Here is a 14396-nt window from a genome sequence, read left to right as displayed (position 1 = left end):
GGCCCGGCGCGTCTCCGGCTCCCGGGGGGCACCGCACGGCAGCCAGCGGAGTCCAGGCGCTGGGGACCGGTGCGCTCATGCACCGAGAGGCGGCCCCGCCAGACTTTGTTTCACTGCCCGGCGGCAGCGGCGGCGGCAACTTTCTGGAGAGAAGACATCGCTAGGATAGCAGCGCCCGCGGGCTCTGGTCCGGGAGCTCGGCGGTCAGGCAGTTCAGGGGGTGGGGGGCGCGGGAGAGAGGAGATGTGAGCGGGAGGAGGAGGAGTGGCGAAAAGGAAAGGGAGGTGTCCGAAATGTGATGCAAACGCCCGCTCCGCCACAGACAAAAGGCACCGGGCGCCCGGGCGGGCGGCCGCCGAGGCTGGGGCGCGCGCAGCCCGAGGCGGGCCGGAGCAGGGTGGCCGCGGCCCCGCTCGCCCGCCACCTGCCCGGCCGGGGACAGCGGCTCGGCAGCCTCAGGAAGAGCGGCGGCGGCCTCCACTCCGCTCTGTTGTGACAGGGAGGGAAGACTTGTTTTGACAGCCCGTGGGGATTGGCAGGCGCCTGAGCCTCTGAGGAGCCTTATCTGGCCGAGGGGGGGAGTCAGCCCGACCAATCCCCACCCGAGAGGGGCGTGCCCGAGCGAGAAGAATGGAATGTGTTCTGCACCCGGAGCCAGCCCGAGCCGGGCTCGGGTGCTGGAGAGAGGGTGTGAGCGCGCACACCGTTTGCGCTTCCGCCAGCGCTCCCTGTGTACTTCAGGAAGTTTAAATATTCTGAAAGACCCTGAAGAGGCAACAAAATCCGAGAAAGGGTGGGGGGAGGGAAAGAGGAAAGGAAACATTCATTTGCAAAGCAAATCAATTTGGAGAAAAGGGAGTATTGTTAATGTCGGAGTGGCAGAGTGCAGCTTCTCACCCTCGGGGGGTTAATTGCAAGCTCTTATGCCAACCGATAGAAGTCAAATCCATGCAGAGATAAACGGGGGTTTACTGAGATCCTGGATTTGAATAATTTGGTTCAGATTCCACGAAAGACTCCTCAGTTCAGCCTGCAATGTGAGTAAATATGACAAGGGAAGAGAATCAGATAAAAGAGGGGAGGGTAATGCTGAACAAACTAAATCCCTCTGGAGACTCTTTGAAAAGCTTTATGGAAGTTGGTTAAGTACAAAACGGGGTCGGTGGGCTTAGTCCTCGTGGTAAAACATACTTACTTGATAATGGTTCAATCTTCTTTCTCTAGATAATCCTATATATTTTGTTCATTACCAGCAAGCTAGCAACCAACTGGAGAGAGATCTTTGGATGATCAATTCTGTCATTGAAATTAACCAAAGAATACTCATTTAGGTGCAAAGAATGACTGCGCTTCCCTGGTTGGATGGAATATTTGACATTTTAATTTAAAGGGTTTTTGACTTAGAATCTATATTAAATCTCATTTACAACATTAAATTGTATTTTAATTAATAATTTGAGATTTTACTTGTTCCTTTTGCCAAAGGCATGAGAAACTCTTCAGCCTTTTAAACCCAAAATTTGTTAGACTCTCAGAATTGTAGAGGTGCAAGGAGATTTAGAGATCATCTAAGGCACCCTTTTTATTTTACAGAGGAAATAAAGGCCCAGGGAGCCTTAGGTTCTTGTCTACTATTTAGTGTAGGAGCTGAAATGAGAATCAGCCACCTAACATCTCCAATAATCTCTTCAGCACTTTATCTGGCTCCTGCGGACTACTACCAGCCAAAAAGGAATGATGCCCTTGGGTGGTTTCAGACTTGACACTTACCAACTTTTAAAGAAGACTGAAAAGGCTGCATTTACCTTTTATTTAAATATAAACACAGTCCATTAACGAAAATACTGTAGATCAGCAACCTCTAATTTTAGAGCCAACACCACCCTCTAGTGAGATTCTGAGAACTGCATGTATAATAGCAAATTCTTTTCTTTCTGCTATGTAAAAGACAGGAAGGGGAACTCAAAGTTTTCTTTTCAATTCATCTGCCTCATAATATAGTCTACACATAAGCTAAAGGAAGTAAAAGGGCATTCAAACTTAAAATGGTGTATGTCCTACATCCCAAGTAGGACAGGGAATCACCATCTTACTCTGTATAGGAAATATTTCTACTTGTTATCCTTATAAACGTATTTGAAGTTATCTTTTTTCTTTGATATTAAATTATAATTGTTTTATTTCTCTCTTCGATAGTTGTTTCCAGTTTCATTTTTCTCTGGTACCCTAAAAAAAATTCCATTATTAGGTTCTCCACTGAGAAATTATCTCAGTCATCTTGTTCTCAATTTTAATATTATTTACAAGGATTTCCCATCCTACAGGTTTGTATACCACTCTAATAATGTGATATTTAAGTGTTAAAATTAGTGTCATCTTACTAACATTTAACATCAGTCATCTTCAAAAATCACAATGTCTCTGATTTATAGTTGTATTTGGTTCCCCTATATTCCTCCTATAAGTGAAACCATCTAATATTTTCCTTCTGACTTATTTCACTGAACTAATCCCTCCTAGTTCCATCCACGTTGCTGCAAATGACATGAGTTTATCTTTTTTGATTGCTGAATAGTATTCCATTGTGTATATGTACCACATCTTCTTGATCCAGCCATCTGTTTGGGGGCATTTGGGTTGTTTCCAGGTCTTACCTATTATAAATAGCGCTGCAATAAACATAGGTCACCCAAAATTCTTGACCCCCAACCTTTCATCAAGTAGCACAGGGGGAAGAGATGTAAATGAGAATGAGAATAATGACCTGGCAATTCAAATGTCTTCACCTAAGACAGGTCTCAAGCCATCAATCTCAAATTGCCCCACCAATCCCATATATATGTCATGTTATTAATATTATTCTATTTTGTTTTCTTATAGGATTTTACGATGGAGCATAAACTATCCTATCCTTGTATTGTTTACATACATATTCTGTCACATTGACCTCTATCTCTGCACCATTCTCTGAAATGGAGAATCTAATCATGATGCACATAAACGCCTTTTCCATTTTTGTTCATTGCTGTATTCTCAGCTCTCAGAACCATACCTGGCACAAAGCAGGCGCTCAATAAATATCTGTAGACATAATCTTCTACAAAAGATTAGAATAACTTTCTGATAAAGAATAAACCTTCTGATAGAATAAAGCAATCTTCTGATAAAGAAAAATGGCTATCACTACCTGCACAATAGAACTTCTCGCCTTCAAGAATCTTAGCATTCTATCCTACGGCAGAAATCAGAACAGACCTACCTAACCAATTAGACATAAAGTTGAGTAATTTGAATTCTAGAGTTAGACTGAATAACAATTGAAACCTGAAAATACCTAGCTTAGGGTCAAAAACCAGATATGTTAATGTCCTTTCAGCCCAGCGAAGTCACTCCAGAACCCTGGGCCCAAGAAGAATCCAGTGAGAATATTAAGACTTCACATAGGGGTCTCCCTGGTGGTGCAGGGGGTTAAGCACCGCCCTATGGAGCAATCCACAGCCTCTGCAGCTCGAGTTCAATCCCTGGCCGGCCGGGGAGAAACACACATGACGCAGCAGACCCCTCCTGGCGTGCCCTCTCCTCCCCTCAGCAGTGTATTTCAGTCAGTCTGCCTGTTCTGTTCCCCACTCTGTCTCTGGTGGATCCTCTCACCCCCCGCATCTCTGACCTGTACACCAGCTCTTGTATGCATAAATAAATCTTTAAAAAAAAAAAAAAAAAAAAAGACTTCACATAAACTATCAAATAAATCAGTTAGGGAAGAGAAATGTCATTTTGATAACTGATTTATGTACCACTAGGATGTATTCTGATTTCCACTATACAGACAAAGAAACTAAGGACAAAAAGAGTCAAGCAGTTTTCCTAGAATCACAGTAAACAGGAAGTAACAAAATCAGGACTTGAGTCCTAGTCAATGACTTAGAAGCCTGCACTCAAGCTGCTACATGAGGCCCTCTCAAAGGGTACAAGTCTAGCAACAGTCCTGGAATCGTCACCTATTCTGAAGAACCACTCCTTCAGATCCAGGACCACTCATGTGAGGCATAATGACAAGCTCTAAACATCGATATTACCTCTTGTCATCCCAGTTTAAAATAAGATTAACTGACTATCAGTGTATAGAAGACATATTTGTAGTCTTATCCACATATATGAAAAGAAAAAATATATTTGTGTATTCAGTCATACCACTCTCAAATACACACTAATCATTTTTTTTTTTTAGAGGCATTTTTTTTTTTTATTTATTTGTTTGTTTATACATGCACTGGGTACAGTCAGAGGCGTGGGAGGGTGAGAGAATTCACCAGAGCCAGAGAGGGGAGCAGAACAGGCAGAAGGACCGAAGTACACTGCTGAGGGGAGCAGCGGGCGGCAGGAGAGGTCTGCGCACCATGTGGGACCCTCCTCCAGTGGCCAGGGAGCAGCTGGGGATCGAACTGGCGCCGTAGAGGCCGCGGGTAGCTTCGCAACCCAGCGCTCAACCGCTGTGCCACCGGGGAGGCCCCCCACACTAATCATTTTAGATTGGTAGTTCAAGAAAACAGAATTTGTACGATAAACTTGTAGTATAAATATCATAGAGTAAATATACAAAGTCAATAAAAAATTAGCAAAACAAATATATCACCTTAAAATTCAAGAATTTTTTTTCTTGAAGAGTATTCCTTTGTCCCTTATATTAGCAATTAAGTAGAAATTGCAACAACTAAAGCATAAATATCAACTAATTTTATTTCAAATTATAAGTAAATTCATTTCATGATAACTTAGATCCTACAAAAATCAAAATTAAAATTTGTTTAGAATACATTTAGATTCCCCAATTTAATAAGCCTTCAAAGTATTGAAAAGCAATAAAATTTTAAACCTCTAATTATAGCCAATGTTCTTCAATGTCTACTGGCTGCTTCTTTCAGTTGTGGGAAACTTCTACTACTTGCAGAACAGAATGCCTAAGAGTCTGTCCATTAACACTACCCACCCAGTTTCACACCATGTAGACCCAGAGGCCAAAATACACTATTGGGAACATCAGGTCAGTTGTCTGGGAACAGTTTATATGTGCAGGGCAAATATGTTTTTAAAATAGATAGTGTTGATTTATTTTCTATGTATTAATTTACTTTGACATAGACCCTGGAGTTAAGAGTTCATGCCATGTCTATTCTTCCCACTGGTGCAGAAGCCACAGAAGTACTTAACAAAAGTATTGGCAAGGCCCCCTTGGAAAACCTGTTTCTCTGTTTTATTTGATAACTTGGATCTTTTCCAGGCATGAAGTTCAAATAGAAACCTCTTGAAAGCAAACATATACCCAATACCTGATAGTTGAGATGCAGAAGGGAATGTAGTATAGGTTTCTCCTCCTCTTCCCCATCACAGGTACATACTGTAAATCTTCTGCATGTAGTGAGGGTGTTTCCTCCAATTTATACCAAGACATAAAGTTTAATAATGCTTTTTTATCACCATAGGACCCAATAAGGGTAAATACAGTCATATTTCTTTCTCTAATGCTCTCCTCCTCTTTGGTCATGACTTATTTTTCAACCTATTCTGTTAACTATATGCTTTTGTTGAAGTCTACCTCAAACCTTTTGGAAGAAAATATTTAAATATACACAAAATTGTATTTTCTAAATTAAAATACAAGTCAAGACTAAAGTGTGGTCTCCTTTGTAAGCGCTTTTCTGTTCCCACTACATTCTCCAATGAATAGTTGTTTCATTAAGCACAAGTTTATTTGCTTTATAAAATTAGGAGATTTTTTTAAAATTCCATTTAAGGCCAAATGTCTAATAAAAGCTCGAGCGAGAGCATTTGCTCTACCATCAACCCCTGAGAATCCCACAGTTCCCACCCTCACTAATTCACATAGGTCACCATGGATACAACTACCTCTACCCTTAACCTGCAGTCAAGGAGCAACAGCTGTTGAACCATACTTAGGACTAATGCCATTCACTATTCTATAAGAAAATTTACTGGTGAAACTATTCAGATGTCACAATTGTTTTTGAAAGATTACAGGGAAATAGCATGTTGCAGGCATCATATGAAGTATTAAGCAGCAGCAAAAGACTGAAATTAAATTTAAACTGAAGAAGGATAAATAGCAGCAAGCATGATACAATACTACATTTAGTGTAATGAGAAATTTTTTAAAATGTTCCCCTAATCAAAATGGGATTTTAACAGCTTGTAGGGTAAGGTAAAAAATCAGGCTTTTCTGCCCTCCCGCCATCAGGATAGATGAGGGAACCCTGTGATCCTGAATGCATGCCTGATGGCTGGCACCTGAAGTGGGTACACCTGTGCTAAGACTGTGCTTTTTAAGGGCGGTGTCATGGGGACACCAGTAGAAGCCGAAAGAGAAGAAGCCCGAAGCAGAAGCAGAGAACACCAGAGAGCCCAGATAGAGTGAAGATTTGCTGGAGACTGGGAGGACAGCCAGCCTCCCGGTCCCCCAGCACCCCTGCCTGCCATATGCCTGGTGAACCCCAATAAAAACCTGCAAAACCACTGAGAATTCTGACTCCTCCTTTACCCGGTCTGCATGGGATCAGAAAACCTGCATTGTGTCCTGTTCCTGCCCTTACACAGCTAAACTGAGAGATGCAAATAGAATTTATTAGGAGATCCTTTATGAGCAATGTAAGGGCAGGAATGGACACTGAGCAGGTTGTCTGATTCCATGCAGACTGGGTAAAGGAGGAGTCAGAGTCCTCAGTGGTTTTTTGCAGGTATTTTATTGGGGTTCAGTGGGTACGTGGCAGGCAGGGGTGCTAGGGGGCTGGGAGGCTGGCAGTCCTCCCAGCCCCCAGCAAATCTTCACTCTATCTGGGCTCTCTGGCATTCTCTGCTTCTGCTTCAGGCTTCTTCTCTTTCGGCTTCTACTGGTGTCCCTATGACACCGCCCTTAAAAGCACAGTCTTAGCACAGGTGTACCCACTTCAGGTGCCAGCCATCAGGCATGCATTCAGGATCACAGGGTTCCCTCATCTATCCTGATGGCGGGAGGGCAGAAAAGTCTGATTTTTTACCTTACCCTACAGCAAATATTTAAACTATAAGCAAAAAATGCCAAATACTGCTGTTTTTAGATATCATTTCTAGAAGGAAAATTTTTTGATTTTTTTGATAGATGATAATTTCTCATGTAACTAATTCTGAACATGAGCCAGCCCCAAACCAACTCATGGACGCTAATATCTGTATCCTTCCAAGTCCCTCCACATCCTACTGACTCAGCAACTATAAAACAGATCTCAGTACATATAGAAGCCAGCAAAGGCAGAGAAAGAGAGCACAAAGGGCAGGGGGAGAGGATGGAAGGAAGGAGGAAGGAAGGAAAAGAGGGAGAGAAGGAAGAGAGGAAAAGATGGAAAGATAAGGTAACATAAGATAGATAAAACCAAACAAAACTGCAGTACCACCTGTGGAAAAAAGTAAACTAGTTTAATCCCTCAAGTTACTGCTGAAGATATTAAAATTAAAAATAGAATAGGAAGATCTCTTAAAATGGGCAGACCAAAAAATGTAACACAATACAAGACCTGAGGAGAACATGACACCACAACATGAGAACAATTCCCATAAAAATGAAAGATTATATATCCCTATCAGAAAGTTCAGAACTGCTATAATAAAGAAAGTTAAAGAGAAAGAAGTCGGGCAAGTCAAAGTAATACAAGAAAACTCATAAAAGCTAAACAGAAAGATACTACAAAACTCGGGGGGTGGGGGTGGGGGAGAATAATCAGTTGAGAAATAGAATAGATCAAATAGAAGAGCAAATCAGTGACCTCACAGATAGTAATGCAACAAGGATCCAACTGTAGAAAGAGATAAACAAGATGTAAAAAATATGAAGAAGCAATTTGAAAACTCACACATTAGGAAAACCAACATAAGAATAAAGGGTATCCCAAAATGGGGAGGGGGGTGGATTAGAGAGTCCATTCAAGGAAATAACAAAGGAAAACTTTCCACACCTGGGTAAAAAATTAATTATTCCAGTCCACGAAGCTAAAAGAACACAGACTTATCTAAATGCAAGGATACCTATATCAAGACACATAGCAGTGAAACTAGAAAGAGTTCAAGACAAAGAAAGAATATTGAAGATGGTCAAAGGGTGAAAGCAGGTAATTTATGAAGGTACTACATCAAGTTTACATCAGAACTTCTCAATAGAAACTATAAAAAGGAAGGAGAGAATGAAGTGATGTATTCAAAATACTCAAAAATAAAAACCATCGACCAAGAAGAAAATATCCTGCAAGACTCTCTTTCAGCCACAAAAGAGAAATAAAGGATTTCCCAAAAAAAAAAAATTTTAAGGAATTTGCAAACACTAGACCTCCCCTACAAGAAATGTAGCAAGAAGCACTCTCTAAATCGAAGTGAAGAAAAACCACAAAAAACGAGAGAGAGAGAGAGAGCGCAAGCGAGAGAGAAACAGAAAACTAAAGACTAACTAGCAGTAACAAATATTCATAGATTAATAATCACTTTAAATGTAAATGAACTGAACTCACCAATGAAAAGGCACAGTGACTGGTTAGATCAGAAAACAAAACTCAACTTTCTGTTGCCTGCAGGAGACCCAGTTGAACTCCACAGAAAAACATAGGCTCAAGTTGTATGGTTGGAAAACAACTCTACAAGCACAAAGGACCCAAGAAGAGAGGGAGAGCCATACTTATATCAGATGAAACAAACTTCCGTTTAAAAAGTGGTAACAGGAGATAGGGATGGGCATTTTAGGATTAATGCAATGATACATTAGAAAGACATGACATTCAGCATATATATACACCAAACAAAGCAGCAAAATATATAAGGAAACTCTTGGCAAAGCTAAAAACAGACTTTGGCTGCAATACATGTTTTTTAAACTACTAATCCTTCCTCTTTCATTTTTTTTAAAGATTTATTTATTTTATTTATGCATACAAGAACTGGGGTACAGGCCAGATGTGCGGGAGCGTGAGAGGATTCACCAGAGAGCAAGCGGGGAAACAGAACAGGCAGATCAAGTGAAATACACTGCGGTGGGTAGCAGCAGGCGAGACAGGAGCGGTCCTCTGCACCATGTGGGCATCTCCCGGTCAGGCCGGGATGGAACTTGCGCTGCAGAGGCTGCACTACTTCACAGCGCTACGCTCAACCGCCTGTGCCTCCAGGGATGCCAAATACAATATCTTTTTAAGTAATGTCTACTTCTTCTTTTTAAAACTCTTTGTATGTTTTATGTGTATATAAATACTAATGGAGAAAAACATGTATATCATAGAAAAGTAAATAAATATAAATGATCAACATCCTCAAAAAAACAATAGAGTGTGCCAACAAAAGAGACCCCACAGAAGAATGAGGTCCTTCAGATCTACTCATATTTTACTAGGCGAAGAAGGTGGAGGAAGCATTTATCAAACACAATGTGGTTGAAAGGAATTTTTTTTTGATAAATTAAGTTATGGGGAAAGAATAGGAAGGAAGTTAATGGTGAATAGTAGAATGACAAGAAAGGAAGCATACATAAAACTCTAGAATAGTAAACAAGAGCAAAATAAAAAACTCTTCAAGAAGAACCGGTCCATTCCACTAGGAATCAGTACAATATTCAAGCCAGGAAGCCATCAGAGCAATTCAGATTTGTCAAAGTATTTCCCAAGTCATTTTCCTACACTGGATAGTCATTGTTACTATTCATCTTCTCCAAGAAAAAAAGGAGAAAGCTAAAGAAAAGATTACATTTTGAGTTTATGATCAAATAAACTGTACACAAATCAAATTAATAAATCCAATGGGTCAAAGTAACTAGCACCATAAGAAAGGCTAAATTAAGCTGAGGTCTTTGTGTGACTATATTTATATTACAATTAACGTACATAAGTTAATCAACTTTTTACTTTGTTTATGAAGAAGTAGATCTCAACAACAACAAATCAATGAGCACCAAATGAATGTGAAGCTTATTCTATAACTTTTACAAGCATTATCTCAATTAATCTTGAGAATAACCAGAAGCAGTAGATGCTATCATCCTTATTTTGACAATGAAAAACAGAAGTTATATAACTCCCTCCAGGAGTATAGCACAATAAGAATCCAAAGCCTCCCATACCTACCACAGCTACCACTGGATCAGTCTATTTTAAATAAATACCTCTCAAAACATAACAATACCCAAGTATACCAAAAGTTAATGGTCAATGAAACTACTTCAGACACCTGAAGATGGCTCTGAATTTTTTGCTACTAAAAATTTTCAGTGCTTCAAGGAGACTCGACCTTAAACAGATCCAGAAATAGTATACGGACAAGCACAAATTTAAAATAGGAGACTTAATTCTCCCTATTAAAAATAAGAGGCTTCTTCCTCTCTTTTCTTTCAGAATTTCCCTCTCCTTTTCAAATGCATGAAAATTTTTATAATGCCATTCTCACAATCCAGGAATGTTTCCTAAAGGGCCTTCTTTTTTATTGTATCTTTTTGCAATGCAAATATCAAGGGAAACAGCTCCTCTATCTGGGATTTTCAGTAAGAAAGTAAAACCCTAACTTTGGTGGATGTTATGCTCCAATTTGCAAAATTACCTGTTATAAAGATATGAAAAGTTTGTTTTTCTTCTGGATAAAGTTAATATGGTCACCAAATAAGCAGGTAATGTTAGCATGAATGACTGTAATGTAATGAGCTGCATCTGTTTGTCTATGTGAGGTGGCAAAATTCCTTTCTGTCTTACAATACCTTAGCAGTTTGCTGAGATACTCATCACAGGTTTTATGTTTATTCAATAATGAAACTGTGTTCTATCACCTTTGTAAAAAAAGTTTCTGTGTTAGGTAAAGATTTTGTTTTTCTTCCCAAAAACGAGAGTCCAGGACCAAATGACTTCTCATGTGAATTCTCCCAAACCTTCAAAGGTGAACTAATGCCTATTGACTCAAAATCTTTGAAAAAACTGAAAAAGGAGTACTTCCCAAAACTCTTTATGAGGTCAACATTACTCTAAAGCAAAACCAAACAAAGACAACATGAAAAAGAAGAAAATTACAGCCCAATCTCCCTAATGAAGCAGATCAAAAATCCTGAATAAAATCCTAGCAAACCAAATTCAACAATCCATTAAAAGGATCATATACCATGACCAAATGGGATTCATACCAGAAACACACAGATGCTTTAACACCCGAAAATCTGTTAATGTAATTCACATCAACAAAAAGAAAGATAAAGATCATATGATCATATCAATGGATGTGAGGAAGCATTTAAGGTTCAACATCCATTTATGGTGAAAACCCTCGAAAAACTAGGGATAAATATAACAGTTCTCCCAAGAACTGTTCCCAAGCTCAGGTCCCCAAAAACTCCTGCATGCAAATCCCAGAATCTGTTCCCTCCGGAACCCAACTTGCAATACTCGAGATGGAAATTTTTCCAAATGTTAAGCAGTTACTGATGTCTGAAAATGTGGTAGTAAAATACATTGAAAACAAAGCTGTCTAACTTAGGTATAAAGACCTGAATACATAAAACACACAGAAGAAAATATAGGCAAAACATCTCATGACATAGGCTTCAGGAATGTCTTCATGGATTCATCTTCAACAACAAGATAAAAGAGAATATAGATGGTTGGGACTATATCAAACTAAAAAGCTCCTGGACAGAAACTAGCACTAAAACAAAAGATGCCGTGTTGAATGGGAAAAATTATTTGCATACCACATAAGAGGCTAATATCCAAGATCTATAAAGAACTAACACAATTCAACAAAAACAAAGAACCTAATTAAAAAAAAATGGTCAGAAAAGTTAAACAGACACTTCTCTAAGGAACACATAGAGATGGGATGGCCAACAGGCGCATGACAAAATGATGATCACTAATCATCAGGGAAATACATAACAAAACCCCAATGAGATACCACTTCAAGCCTGTGAGAATGGCTCAAATCAAAAAAGACCTATAACAAGCATTGGCAAAAATGTAGAGTAAAAGGAAATACTCCTACACTGTAGGAATGTTTGTATGGAAAAACAGTAGGAAGGTTTCTCAAATTAATAAAAATGGATCTACCAAATGATCCAGCAATTCTTCTACTAAGTACATACCTGAAGGAATATCTACATTCCTATGTTTACCGCAGCACTATTTACAATAGCTAAACTATGGAAACAATATAAATTCCCAAAAGCAGCTTAGTGGATCTAGAGGACATGATATATTCTACTCAGCTATTAAAAAAAAAAACCTCTTGCAATATGCAACAACATGGAAGGAACTGGAGGGGATTATGCGAAGCGAAGTAAGTCAAAAGGAGAAAGAAAAATGCTGGATGGTGTCACTTATATGTACAATATAGAGAAACAAAACAAAGGTAAAATAAAAGCAAACCAATAACAGTGCCTACAAATCTGACTGTAGAATTGGGCCTCCCCTGGTGGTGCAGTGGTTGAGTGCTGGGCTGCCCGCTGCCTCTGCGGCGCCACCGGTGAGGGTCCCACAAAAAAAAAAAAAAAAAAAAAATCTGACTGTAGAATTGATGATAGCAAAGGGAAGGAGAGCGGGGAGAGCAGAGAAGGGAGACAGCACAACAGACTATGATGGATGACTATGGGTGCCTTGGTGGTGGATGTGATGTGTAACATAGACTTCGAGAGTATGATCTTATACTTCTAAATATATACAGCATTGTAAATCAACGTTGCCTCAATTAAATAAATAAATGAATGTGCCCAGCCCAGAGGTGCTGTAGGACAGAAGCTCTAAGTCTTTTTCCCACTTCCCTGCCCAGGTGAGCATTCCAGCTTTAAGGTGCCCCTACCCAGCCTCGGACACTGTGACCTTTGCTCATGGTTCATTTATCACTTAATATACACTGCCTGTGTCTTATGTATTGAAAGTGTATTTAAATATGTTAATTTTTAAGTAATTAGTCTTTTCTCCCCTTCTTCCAAACACCTCAAAGGCAGAGGTTTAATCTTATTCATCTTCCTACCAATGTCAGCATGCAACATTATTCATTATTATTCACGTAAAAGGAACTCAACAGATGTCAGTTAAGTTGAATAGTATAGTCTCACATGATTTACTCAAATTATAAAATAAAAAACACCTTTTGGTATAAGAATTAGTAGTTTCAAGTAGAACAGATAATAACCATACTGTAAATACAGTAAGTACATAAGCACCCAACACAAGCTTTGAAATACAGTCAGTGCTTTCTACATTTTGCTGATTAATTTTGTGTTGCTGACTGAGCATCTACTCTGGTGAAGGCAGTCTTTAAAATTGTGTTCTTAATCAAAAAAAAAAATTGAGGCAAATAGAGGACAGTAATGATTACTCTATCATCAATTACTATCATCAATTACTGGGGAAAAGATGCCCTAGATCAATTCTAATGATACAGAACAGCAAAAGCATTCTGCTCTAGAACAGGAATTTTAATTTGAATAGATCTGTATTCTGTTTCCACAGAAACTAAAAACTGAGGCAATGAGCTTAAACTGCATGCAGAAATATATCATGATCTTTAAGATGCTTTAGTTGTACTGTATTCAATGAAAAAAATATGTTCTCCATTTTATTTCGGTAAATACTATGAAGAGTTAATCTCTGAACAGATTCAAAATTTGTAACACAATCACACTGCTTATTTTTTTAAACTCTTATCTTGAAAGTACAATCACCCAAAGTCAAATTTCACAGTACAGTACAAAAGTTATCACTGGTGTAATTTTTAACAATTATTGCTGATTCTTTAAAAATATAAGACAAAACGTTTAAAATCATGAATAGTTATCAGAGACCACCGATTAGATCGCCCTTTAGACCTTGACCACAAATACATTCCTCACCTGTAATATGCAAATAACAGAAACATCGATCTCCAAGTTGCTGTGGGAATGAAATGCTTAACTGATACTGATGATAAAACACTGTCCCTGGCGCAAGATGAGCCCTCGATAAAGTTAAATACAATACTAATCAACATCATCATTATTACCTAAGTTTACCCAGTGTAATCATTTACAACTTGGGTATATATGATAGATAAAGCTACAGACATATCTTTTTTTTTTTTTCCCCCATATATTGGCGATATGCACTTCTCCACTACCTTTCAGAAATACTTTCTACAAAGCAATCTTCTTTCAAAAGAGATCGCACAGCTACAGGGGCCAGGACGCCCCAGCCCAGCCGTACAGTCCTCACCTCTCCGGCGCGCGGTGGCTCCATCGAGGACCCGCTGCTGGGCCGTGTGGCTGCCAGGCGGTGCCCGGCCGGGTGCGCCCGCGAGAGCCTCTCAGGGCGCGGGCCCGCGGCGGGCGCCGGGACAGGACGGGGCTGCGCGGCGGTCCCGGCCCA

Source organism: Talpa occidentalis, unplaced genomic scaffold, assembly GCF_014898055.3.
Source record: "Talpa occidentalis isolate TD23 unplaced genomic scaffold, MPIMG_talOcc4v2.1 talOcc4.3, whole genome shotgun sequence".
NCBI lineage: Eukaryota > Metazoa > Chordata > Mammalia > Eulipotyphla > Talpidae > Talpa > Talpa occidentalis.
This window is presented reverse-complemented; position numbering follows the sequence as displayed.